The following is a 12,156-nucleotide window of genomic DNA, read 5'->3' as shown; positions in this document are numbered from 1 at the left end:
AATCAATAGATAAAATGAAGATTGGAATTATAGTAGATTTGATCACGTACCGACTTCATGTCATACCCCAATGAAACTCTAAAAAATGATATTTTATTTCTTATATTTATATTTTACGTTTTCATTCATTTTACAAACAAATATAGGCATTATTTAGACTTAGATTTCGAAATGCAACGTAACGTTGCTACGACGTTATGTGACGTCACAGTCGGAACTTTCCAAATTGCACGTGCAGTTTGCTTTCCATACGCAAGAAAGTCTGATTATGTGACCGACTGCATGTCATCGAAAATTGAATTTCATTTTTTTAGTATTGTCATATAAAGAAAGACATTGGCAAATGTAAATATAATAAAATGTCATGATGTTATATTGCAAATCAACAGGATCAATAATGAATATGTATGAAAGGAGTCAACTTTATGCCAGGGAGATACGGTATATTTTTACTATGCAGCAAGGTTTTCACCTTAAATTTATAGCAAACAGGTTGTTTTGAAAATATTTTTATTACACATGTTTACAAATCAATTTATGCAGATTTATATTCTTTAGTGATTGAAAACATATTTTTAGACGTACATGTACAAATTTAATTCACAATAATTAAATTAAATGTAGTATTGGTGATGATAAGTCATATTTCTCTTATTTCTGAGCATCTGATATCCAACACCAGGAACTGATCCAATTAAAAAGAACAACAGAAACTGATCTAACTCGCCCATTAAACAGAACACCAGATACTGATCTCGCTCATCAAACAGGACACCAGGTACTGATCTAATTCGCCCATAAAACAGAACACCCAGTACTGATCTGGCATGCCCATTAAACAGAACACCAGGCGCTGATCTGGCTCACCCATAAAACAGAACATCCAGTACTGATCTGGCTCGCCCATTAAACAGAACATCCAGATACTGATCTGGCTTGCCCATTAAACAGGACACTCGGTACTGATCTGGCTTGCCCATTAAACAGGACAACAGGTACTGATCTGGCTTGCCCATTAAACAGAACACCAGATACTGATCTGGCTCGCCCATTAAACAGAACACCAGGTACTGATCTGGCTCGCCCATTAAACAGAACACCCAGTACTGATCTGGCTCACCCATTAAACAGAACACTCAGTACTGATCTGGCTTACCCATTAAACAGAACAACAGATTCTGATCTGGCTCACCCATTATATGAACAGAACACTCAGTACTGATCTGGCACACCCATTATATAAACAGAACACGAGGTACTGATCTGGCTTGCCTATTAAGCAGAACACCAGATACTGATCTGGCTCGTCCAGTCAACAGAAATGGCGATTGTTTACTGTACGATTCGTACAGGTCATTTTATCCACCATTAACGGATATAACATTCCCGTAGCCTTTGAATTTTTTTGTTCGTTTTTGGAAAAACTTATGAGAATTACAATGAAGCGCATTGAAGTGGTAAAATTTTCTGACTTGCCCTATCTTTAAACAGATTGTCATACACAACGCCCATATCCTTACATCGGTCAAATTGATCATTCGAATACCTGTGGAACAGGTTTCCATAAATATAGTAGCCAATCAAATTGACGGTCTGGATAGACACCGAATAAGCACGTGCTCGACCGATACGTGTGTTATGGTAACTCCAATAAACATGATAAATTCATAATTATAGACAAAACCGTAATTGCAGTACGTGTTTTACAAAAGCGGGAACTCTCTCTCTCGCTTTCTCATATCTTTAGAAGTCTCCATTTTGGTGTAACCCATGTTGGTTGTCACGACGAGTGGAGTGTTATAAACATTACGTTTCGTTTCTCAAGAAATGGGCGTGTCATTATGTTATAATTGGCGTTCAAACATAACTCAGAACATTTCATCCAAAAGAAAATTTTACCACTTCAATTTGCTTAATTGTAATTCATAAAAAGAATTAACAGTATCTGCATGTCCACTGACGTCAAGCACATTTTAGCTGTACTGACGTCGCACACGGTGTTGGTGTCAAAAATTACTATAGCGGCAGCATTTGTGCTGTTTTCATAATTTTAAAACAGTTCACTGTAAGAAAACTATATATCATTCGGATGATAATTGTATAAATAGATTTTAACAAAAATATTGATCAACAACAGGTGCGTAGCATCGTTTTTGAAAGTGGGGGGGAGATAATTTGCATAACGGGCAGCCCGTTAGAAATTTTTTTTTACTTATACTCTCAAAAAGTTGACAAGATTCCTTATAAAATCATTGTGAAAAAAATTGTAGACAACATTCGAATGTAATCCTAATCGATTTAAATTACACGAGGGGGGGGGGGGGGGGGTAGGTGCCAATTTCAATTCCTCGCACACTGTCAAACACTTTCAGCCGCCAATTCTAATATGCACATTTTCCTCCTTGGCGCATCACAAAACGGATGCGCAAGAGATTTGCTTGCGTAATTGGGGGGGGGTTCCTTAGCTGCTGACCAGGCTTTCAATTACATGTATTTCAATTATTTCCTATAGTATACTTTCAAAGGGTTATTATAGAGAAAAAATTTAGAAATGGAAATATAAACATTTTAACAAAAATATGGATCTACAAAATTCCATTTATCAAATATATTAATTCGATTTATATGCATATTAGGCCTCCTTACTCCTTAGCGTCAGACACAAAGACAGCCGCACGAGACTATCATGCATATTAGGTCTCCTAAGCTCCTGACCTAAATCGCTTGACGAAAACATTCAGGTAGAATGAGCAAGGAATCAAATCAACTAACTTTTGAAGAGTTATGACAGAGAATTAAGAGATAACAAATAGATATGGAGATATTGAGAATTTATTGCCAATAACGTAAAACATATTTTTATAGCCCTTGAAAAAAAGAATGCTTCAAATCATGCACTGAATGTATTTATTGAGGACTGTGCCGACATCTTCCAGCACCAGATACTGCAAAGAATGAATTCCTCATGTGTCGAATGTCTCGTCCATTAAAAATATATGAAACGTAAACGAACCTAGACAATGCATTTCATGATTTTGTTTTTATCGGCAATATCTGGGTTTTGGTCCATTTCTTCTTCTCCTACACATACAGATGTTTCTCTTTTTGGCGGAAGGACACTTTGCTCTGCTATATACGCATTTTCCTGATTGAAAGTTTGCACATTTACACATTTTTAAACAAGCCTTCCAGTCTCTCCCCCCGGCACGTGTACATTCACTCCGCTTGGCATAGCATTTACCAATATATCCTTCGGTGCATGAACACATTAGTAAAATCAACATGGCGAACAGAACTGCAGACACAAGAGAGAATTTCCCCGCAACCATGGTGTTTGTTTCTGAAAAAAAATGCATATTTAAGTTAAAATATGATAAATGTATTATATTTTTTAAAAAATGCTTGACTGGCCTTTGTTTAAAAAATGCTTTTTCACATGTCACAATATAAATAGCAGGGGTACTGGGGTAAATAGGAGTCAGACTGAGAGGAATCTCGGATTAAAAAGCAATCTGAAACATATCTTTCACAAAATTATTATAAGGATATTTTACTAAAAAGAATTCGATAGTAAATAAACAAAACTTTTTGATTAACATGACGACATATAGACAAACAAGTGATGAAACAAGCAAATCAGGGATTTTTTTTTTTTAAATCAACATTGTGCAAATTTTAAAGTTAATTACAATGACCTTGTCAACTAATACAATCTTTCATTATGTCATATGCTAACTGGGATTTATCGTACAAGTTGTACATGACATAGGCCATTACGTTTTATAAAATGTTTTGTCCAAGGATTTCCCTGTATGCCAGAATATAGGCGATCATTACAAGGAGCACACGGTTGGTGTGACCAGTCAACAGGGAATTCTCATTCTATCATGGCAGATGATCACAGTTCCCATGTACGTAACCTCTTTCAAATTAAAATAATAGTGATTTATACATATCTTAATGTTGTAGTTTCTAACGATTGCTGCGACTTTTAATAGATTTTATAAGCTCCTTTAAATTGTCTCAAATTGAAAATGATATATATAAACATTATGACCTATAACGTAGATCCAAGCGAAGTAATTCTAATGCTTTTGATTTCAGGAAAGTGGCAACACTTTTCATGATAAGGAATTTATAAGTGCTTGCCCCGCCCTCTAAAAAGAGTATGATTAGGCACCTCAATTATAAGTGCTTGGCCCGCCCACCAAAAAGAGGATGATTAGGCACCTCAATTATAAACAAACCAACCCTGTCCTGTGCACTGAAACACGGTAGACCTAAAATTTATTTTAGGCCTGTACTTTCTCTCAAAAATGTTAAAATAATCATAAATGACACTAAAGAAATGTTTCACATTGATATAAATAGTATATATGTACCTAACGTTAGCAACTGAAAATACTACTCAAACTGCAATAAAATGCATTTTACATTAAAAAAAAATTAACCTGATCCTCGATCCTCCTTTCACTGCTCAGAAAATGCGTCAAATGATGACGTCATGTCAACAAGTGCATCGAGATCAGTGACTTTTGTGCACGGGCACTTGTGGACAGGAAAATCCCCACCCCAATTCAATATTCCGAAACTTATTGTATATTTCTCCACAAATTTGCAAATTCATTCGATTATTCATCATTGTATTCCATAAAAATATAAAACTGGAAAGATGTTAAAATAATCTTATAAAGACCTAAATTTAGCAAAAGTTACCTCCCGTTGGCAGCCATACTGGAGGTCCAAATGCTCACATTGCTTCATTGTTCAACCAATTTTAAATTTTTATATTTGCGATTTTGATTTTGGAATCATTATTTTTCTGAAGTATATAAATTTTTGGAAGCCTCCTTTATCTTAAAAAAAAATATTTAATAAAGATTTTCCACCAAATATTTCTGCTAATATTTAAAAAAAAAAATTTAATAAAGATTTTCCACCAAATATATCTTGGTAAGACAAAGAGGAAAACTCACCGAGTCGACCTCCAATATGGCGACCAACGGGAGGAAACTTTTGCTAAATTTAGGTCCATCGAAAACTATCTATACCTCTTCACGGAAGCCCATTTAGGACCCATCAAAAAAGTATTTTTGAATATTCGTTATTCGTCAAATTTGTTAAAACGAATTTAATTCGTTATAACATTTTTTTTTTTTTTGGAATTCGTTATAACGATTTATACCTGTTATAACAGAAAATTGTAATAACGAATTAAATTCCTTCAAAAGGATTCTAAAATTTGTAATAACAAATGAAATTCGTCAAATTCGTTCTAACAAATTCGACAATTTGTTTTATCAAATTCAAAAATATTTTTTGATCGGTTCTAAATATAAGCTTCCGTAAATCTCCGGAGGTGTGCCGAATGATATGTCATCTTGCTACGCAAACTGTTCATTAACTTTGGTCTTAAAATCACACCTACAAATGAATAGTGGAACTTTTATTATATCATTGATAAAATGCCATCAAATTCTTTTCGTTTAATCATTAATGTATATTCGATTCACCCAATGTTTAATCATTACTACGGAGTTAAATTAAAACTGACAGAGACATATGAGGAGGGTTATATGTCTCTGATAAAAAAAAAGGAAAAACCCAGACGTATTCTAAAATGTGATTATTTCTTTTAAAAATGTAAGATCAGTGGTCAATTTTCTTTTTTTTAAAGATGATGGGTGTTCTGTAGATGACAGAATGTTCAATCTAGCGGCGAATGGGGCCACGGGTTTGAAAACGATGCACAAAACGGGTGCTCATGTTGAAAAGTGAACCATACCGGCACTTTCTAACACAGGCACTTGTTTCGGAAATAATCTTTTAACCTATAGTATAATAGTAACACAAGGTATCTAACTCCGAATTACACTCAGTACCCCCCTCCTCAGAAACGCACTCATTTACACTTTCAGATTAAATGCACTGGCAAAGTTTTTATTACCATTGTCTTCTACGATAATTTATCTACACAATCATATATGGCATGCATGTCTTGGTTTTCATATAGCTCTGTAAACAGCGTCAAAACTCTGCCCACCGAGTGGAAAGTCGAACTAAACCAACTATCACAAAGTCAAAGATTATATTTTAATTGTCAAATATTTTATTTATTTTCAGTTGACAACATTAACTTGCTGTATCATGACCAAGTTGGAGTTATTTTAAAGTTGAAGTCTGTTTCATCCTCCTGAGGTTTCTCTTTAAAATCCACACCAGCGTGGTTTAGGTCCGATCCTTGTCCCTGTACACTCACAACGATATGCTTTCTTCGTCAGAGGACATTTTGAATTTCTTGATACACAACTTCCGGTCCTGTGGCCAAGACATTGGCAGCGTTGAGGACAGGTTTGCCAGCCAATTCCGGTCAGAAAATAGCTCCATCGAGTGCATCTGCTCCAAGTCTCAAAACAGTCACCAATCACCCCTCCCTCAGTCTGTTCCGGACAATTCAATACAAGCAACAAGACTAAAACTGTTGAACTTAAAAGGACCTTTCCGGTAGCTGCCATTGTGAGTTTTCTTCTGAAATAGACTGTTTATATATTTATTTCTATGCTTATACATTGTCTACATTGACCTTTAATGTTGACCTTTTTGTAAATATAGAGTATTTTGGATCGCATTTTGAATATGTTTATTACAATTTATTGGGTCAATACTTTTATACTACATTTGACTAAATGTGTTCATGTCTACCTGATCAATATAGATGATTAACGGCGAGTGTTAATTACAAATTGACAAGGGATGCTTCCTCCTTCTAGGCACCTGAACCCACCTGAGGTGTTTCTAGGGGTCCATATTATTGCCCTATTCACGACCAGTTTTGATTTGCGGATTTATGAACCCGACCTGTTCGTCGATCGTGCATTTCCATTTCTGTTTATGCATAATGGGCTTCTTCCCTTATGCAAATTATCCTACCTTTCCAACTATTTTTGATATCCTGGCATATAACCAACAAACTATTAAAAATGTGATTCTTTAAATGTACAGTACTTACCTTGGATTTGACTCGGCAGTGAGAGTAATGAGACTTTGAATGAGTTGCTGGCTTTTATATCTGATTCAATATACGCATGTACTATTTTCGAAAACAGCAGAATATTTTATCAATCACATATGTGCTTAATCCCAAAGGCTGATTAATTTTTTTGAATCATACCAAACATACAAATAGAATTTTGATTGAAAAGGCTTTTACAGTTTCATGGTCAAAAATAGTATGGGGATTGTTGAGGGTCCCAGAAAGGATTTCACTTCACTTGTTAAGAAAGTCAGTATATAAATATTTGTGGTACTTAGTATTTATTTTTCAGACGCAAGGTTTTTACATGTATTTGTTGAATTTCTTTGTTGAGCATTCAAATCACTTACTTTTTCATTATTATTTCAACGGCGAAATTTATTATGATTCTGTGATGTAAAATTATTCAGGGTAAAAAATGGAGAAACATTACTTCAAAAAGAGAACCAGCCAAAAATATTAAGGCCACAACGTACAAGATGTATTTATGAAAATGAAAGTCCATTTGGAAACTATGGAATCCGGATAGGGCCACGCACTTCACTATCGCACCATCGAGCATCAACGTAAAGGTCGATGGCGCGATAATGCGATGGCGCGATAACGATGAAACGGTGGTGCGATAACGATGAAGCGATGATGCGATAGCGCGATGACGATGATGCTATGGCGCGATAATGCGATGGCGATGGTGCGATAGCACGATTGAGCGATAGTGAATATCGCTTCATCGTCATCGTACTATCGCACCATCGTCATTGCATCATCGTGTCATCACTATCGCACCATCACGTCATCGTACCATCGCGTCATCGCATTATCGCACCATCGTCATCGCATTGTCGCGCCATAGCATCATCGTCATCGCGCTATCGCACCATCACTTCATCGCTATCGCACCATCGCCTCATCGTCATCGCATTATCTCTTCATCGCACTATCGACCTAAACCTCGATGGTGCGATGATGCGATAGTGAAGTGCGTGGCCCTATCCGGATTCCATAGGAAACCGTCAACAATTTCCATTCTTGGTTTTGTTCATAAAATTGCATAGTGTTTTTTTTCTTTCAGTCAACAATAAAATGTCTTCAAAATGATTACCAGTATATCAAGATGGCTATTAAAATAGTGATTAGGGTCGCCTGATCCAGCTTTGTAAAAAATTGAAATAGAATAATGTCAAATTTTCAACAACAAAAAAATGAAGTCATAGTGCATATTTGTAGTCCGTATAAGTTTCTTGTAATAATGGTATGGCAAATCGAAGTTTCATGGGGTGTAGTTATGGAACTGTCTATTATTATACCCTCGCTTGAAAAGCGGGAGGATATATACATTGTACACATGTACACTAAAACAGAAACCTAGAAAAGAGGGTGTTGCAGAAACTCGCGATTATTCCTTATATATCGAGAAGGACATTTAAATACCCTCGTTATGTCTAAATATATATACAGCTACGTAGAGGACAATGTTAACGGCGGGTATTTCCTGCTTGATACAGCAAAACACTTTCGTCATTTTGCACGAAAAAGGTTGGAACAACAAAAAGCACAATGGCTAAAGCAGCATTTTGAAAGATATTCTGTAGACATCGTGCAAAAATATTTTTTATGAAATAAAACTGCGTCCCATAATCACACTGTTGGTGCTATATCCAAGACATCTTATTTGTTTCAAATCAAATCTTGGCTATTTACTAAGAGACCAAAATTGCAATAACTACAGTATGTAAAAAAATAGATTATTTAAACAAAATAACTTTATTTTCCAAGACAAAACTAAATAAAGCATTAGTTTTAAGTCACAGCATATCAAAGAAAACAATTTAATCCTGCATTTCTAATATATAGATTAGTTATTTAAAATTAACTTCTTGACATCCCCCCCCTCCCTCTCTCTTTCAAAATATATATAATTTCATTGCACTTCCATTACATATGAAAAAAAAATATGCAAAAATGATCCATACCAGGATTCGAACCCATTCTCTGGTAAAAGTACTAGTTGGAAGCCCACCAGCATATCCACTAGACCATTTCGGACACGATGATTTTGCAATGTTATTTAACGTAAACATTTTGCATTTCCTTTGAAGAATAATTTTTATTCAATTTTTGCGTTTTTCAAAAAAGTGCCTCTTTGAAACAAAAATCGGAAATGGCAGTTTTTAAGAAAATTCCTACCTCTTTGTGTATGTATCAAAATTATTTTGTTTCAAGGAGGCACTTTTTCAGAACAATGGGGATTCCCTATTTAAAAAAGGGAAAATCTGATATATTTTGGCGTAAGACTAATTTTCACATCATTTAATAGCAAACTGGAAGTCAATATACACCTTCCAAATATTGTTTCTCGTTGTGCTTTATATATTGTTGCATTTGAAAAAAATTAATATGAGTTTCTGCAACATAAAAATTCTTCTTTTAGTCTGCTACACATTTAGGGAAAATAACAAAAGAACTGCAACACCCTCTTTAACTAGTGTGCCTCGTGAAGCGTTTGTTGGAATTAGTAATCTTTCAGTTTACTGGCTAAGATAGTGGGTTGTGGAGGGGGGGGGGTCGTAAAGATACTTAGATTCTTATCTAGAAAATATAACCATACCCAGTAAAACTTCTTTTAACGTAGCGATTGTATGGACAGTAAATTTACTAATATTCTTAGTGACTTTAACTAGTGATGTTATTACAATGTAGTGATCGGGATGTCCGTCCGTTACTATTTGGGGTACCCATCTCTTATCTGCAGCTCCTCTTTCACCACGTTCGCAGAATCTTTGCTACATAATGTCATTGTGCACTTACTTTTTGATCAGACACATTTGTTGGGTTTCGCACATTAAAACATGGACACAACAATTTTTCTATAATATTGAAGGGTATCCATCCCTTATACCACTGAATAAAATTTCAAAGATCCTTTATTCCATAATGCCATCATGCACCCCCCAGTTTACTTTTTGATTTGACACTTATTTCGGGTAACCAAGAGCAAAACATGAAATACCATTATAACCATATCATTAGTGATCTCATTGCGCACAGTAGATGTAGTTAAAGGGGCTGGGTGGTTGTGGCCATTTTTAGACTATTTTGATCTCCTTTAGAAGAAGAGCTCCATATAAATACATAACAAAATGATCAAATTTTAAAACTAAAATTTATGAAATTTTTCTTTGCCAAATGATAGTTGACAGCTTAAGATATCATATCCCAAAATTTAAGTTATATCTGGTGGTTAATAAAAAAAAATAATTTGTTGACCCCCTAGCCTCCTTAATACTGAAACCGGTATACTGTAGGCAATCATACTCAAAACATTCATCCTAAAACTGACAGAAATTCATTACTCTATTTTGGTCCGTGGGCAACTTTTAATACGCGTCGGTATTACTCTCAATTGCGCATGTATGCATTACAGTGTTTCAGCACGTTCACAGTGAAACCGGGAAATGTAGCCAGTGTTTGTCAAGACTTTCTTAGTTACGTACATTTACCGAACTAACTGGATTCTGTAAATTCTATCATTTTTCCTCAGTCGAAAATTTGTGGCATTAACTGGGCAGTAAGGTTTGTTGGCATTAAATTGTAGAATGCTACAGCTTCTCTCGAACAACTTAGGGCTACCCTGTCTGAAGGGTCGAATAATATATAATCAAATATTGTAATATAAAATAATGTATATATAATTTTATAAGATATACACTTAACAAAACTTTTAAGAGTTCACTCTGTAAATGTATTTATTTAAAAACTACATGATAGAATGGTGTGATATTTTCAAATTAGTATAACCAATGAGTCTTCTCAACAATTGTTGAAAGAAAATCAATTATAACCGATAAAAACCAATGACCCGTGACGAAGCTTAAAAACAATAACTCTGCACTTTACGGCAAGTTTTTTGCGTAATCAGCTTCTTTTTGTGACCATTATAAATTTTTAAATAATACTGGTTTTACTAAAAAAAAAACAAAATATTGGCAAAATGATCATTGGGAAAGGAGGGAGAGCCGTTGGATTGTTTTTATCTGGATCATCCCTGCACCACGTTTTACTCACTTTTATTTAAGTGTTTATTTGTCCTTGATATTACTTTTAAAAATTAACAACCTGTATAGAAGCCCATTTTAACACATTTTTCTATAAGCTGTGCATCATTTTCATCGCCAACTTATCACAATTTGAAAGCTTTGGACAAAATTAAACCAAACCGGAAGTGATCTGGATCTTGTTCTGAGACCAATTAAGGTTTCGCGCACTCGGAGCTCCTCGGGTGGTTCGTACCTCGCACACTAACCTCGGACGTCAAAGGTGTTCTACCATCTTGCTGAGTAAGTCATGTGATTTTATTTGAATTTCATTGAAATCCGAGTTAATTTGTTGCACGTCCAACACTGTGTTCTTGCTTTTAAAGACTTAGATATGGTTGTAATTAACTTGAGGGATTACACAAGTATACAAACCTTTTCGAAGAACTTTAGGCAGAGCGAAATATGAAATGAGTGACGAGGCAGTTTCCGGCGGAGAAATGTATCGACTTGATGCGTATTACTCCACCTATCACATCCGAGGTTTGAATGGAGTGTATCGGAGTCAGCTGCGGATTGCCGATTGGGTTTCGCGTCATAACCTGGTTAAAAGAGTGTTACATTGTCCTGAAACAATTTTAGAAACATTGAAACAAACAACTTCAAATGGGCAGAAAATGATAAGAAATTGGTGCTTTTGGCTGTCTGATACAGTGTATCATCTCAAACAGTCTGAATCACTCTTAAACGTGCTAAACGCCCAAGGATATTGACCAAAAGACATCTGTGTGATGATGCACTGCCAAATCCCGAAGCTGAATCCTATTGAACACATTTGGGATTTTCATAAGGCATGTCACACACCCCTCCACACAATTTCAACAGATTAGAAAAAAAAATCCATGCAGTATGTTTGGCACCAGATGGGTCAATCTGATACAGGTATTGGTATCCACAAGAAATGAACGTTTTGCAGTAATTGAAGCGAGTGGTGGTCTTACTGTATAGAGATTATTTTATATGAATTTTCATTTTGAGGGTGCATCTTGTCCTTGACACTTTGCTTAAAATTCTGACTAGATACTTGCA

At 35.3% G+C, this 12,156-nt stretch overlaps 1 long non-coding RNA gene across 1 annotated transcript; it reads right to left on the bottom strand.

The window, feature by feature from the left end:
* Positions 1–2,814: 2,814 nt before the first annotated feature.
* LOC134254239 (uncharacterized) lies at positions 2,815–4,564 on the bottom strand. The gene is made up of 2 exons (XR_009989278.1): positions 4,452–4,564; positions 2,815–3,340 (listed from the first exon to the last, which is right to left on the bottom strand). It is a non-coding gene; the product is annotated as an uncharacterized LOC134254239 (long non-coding RNA).
* Between the last annotated feature and the right edge of the window lie 7,592 nt (positions 4,565–12,156).

This window comes from Saccostrea cucullata, unplaced genomic scaffold (genome assembly GCF_032062105.1).
Source record: "Saccostrea cucullata isolate Sc308-1 unplaced genomic scaffold, CSIRO_AGI_Scuc_v1 ctg521, whole genome shotgun sequence".
Lineage (NCBI taxonomy): Eukaryota > Metazoa > Mollusca > Bivalvia > Ostreida > Ostreidae > Saccostrea > Saccostrea cuccullata.
This window is presented reverse-complemented; position numbering and strand designations above follow the sequence as displayed.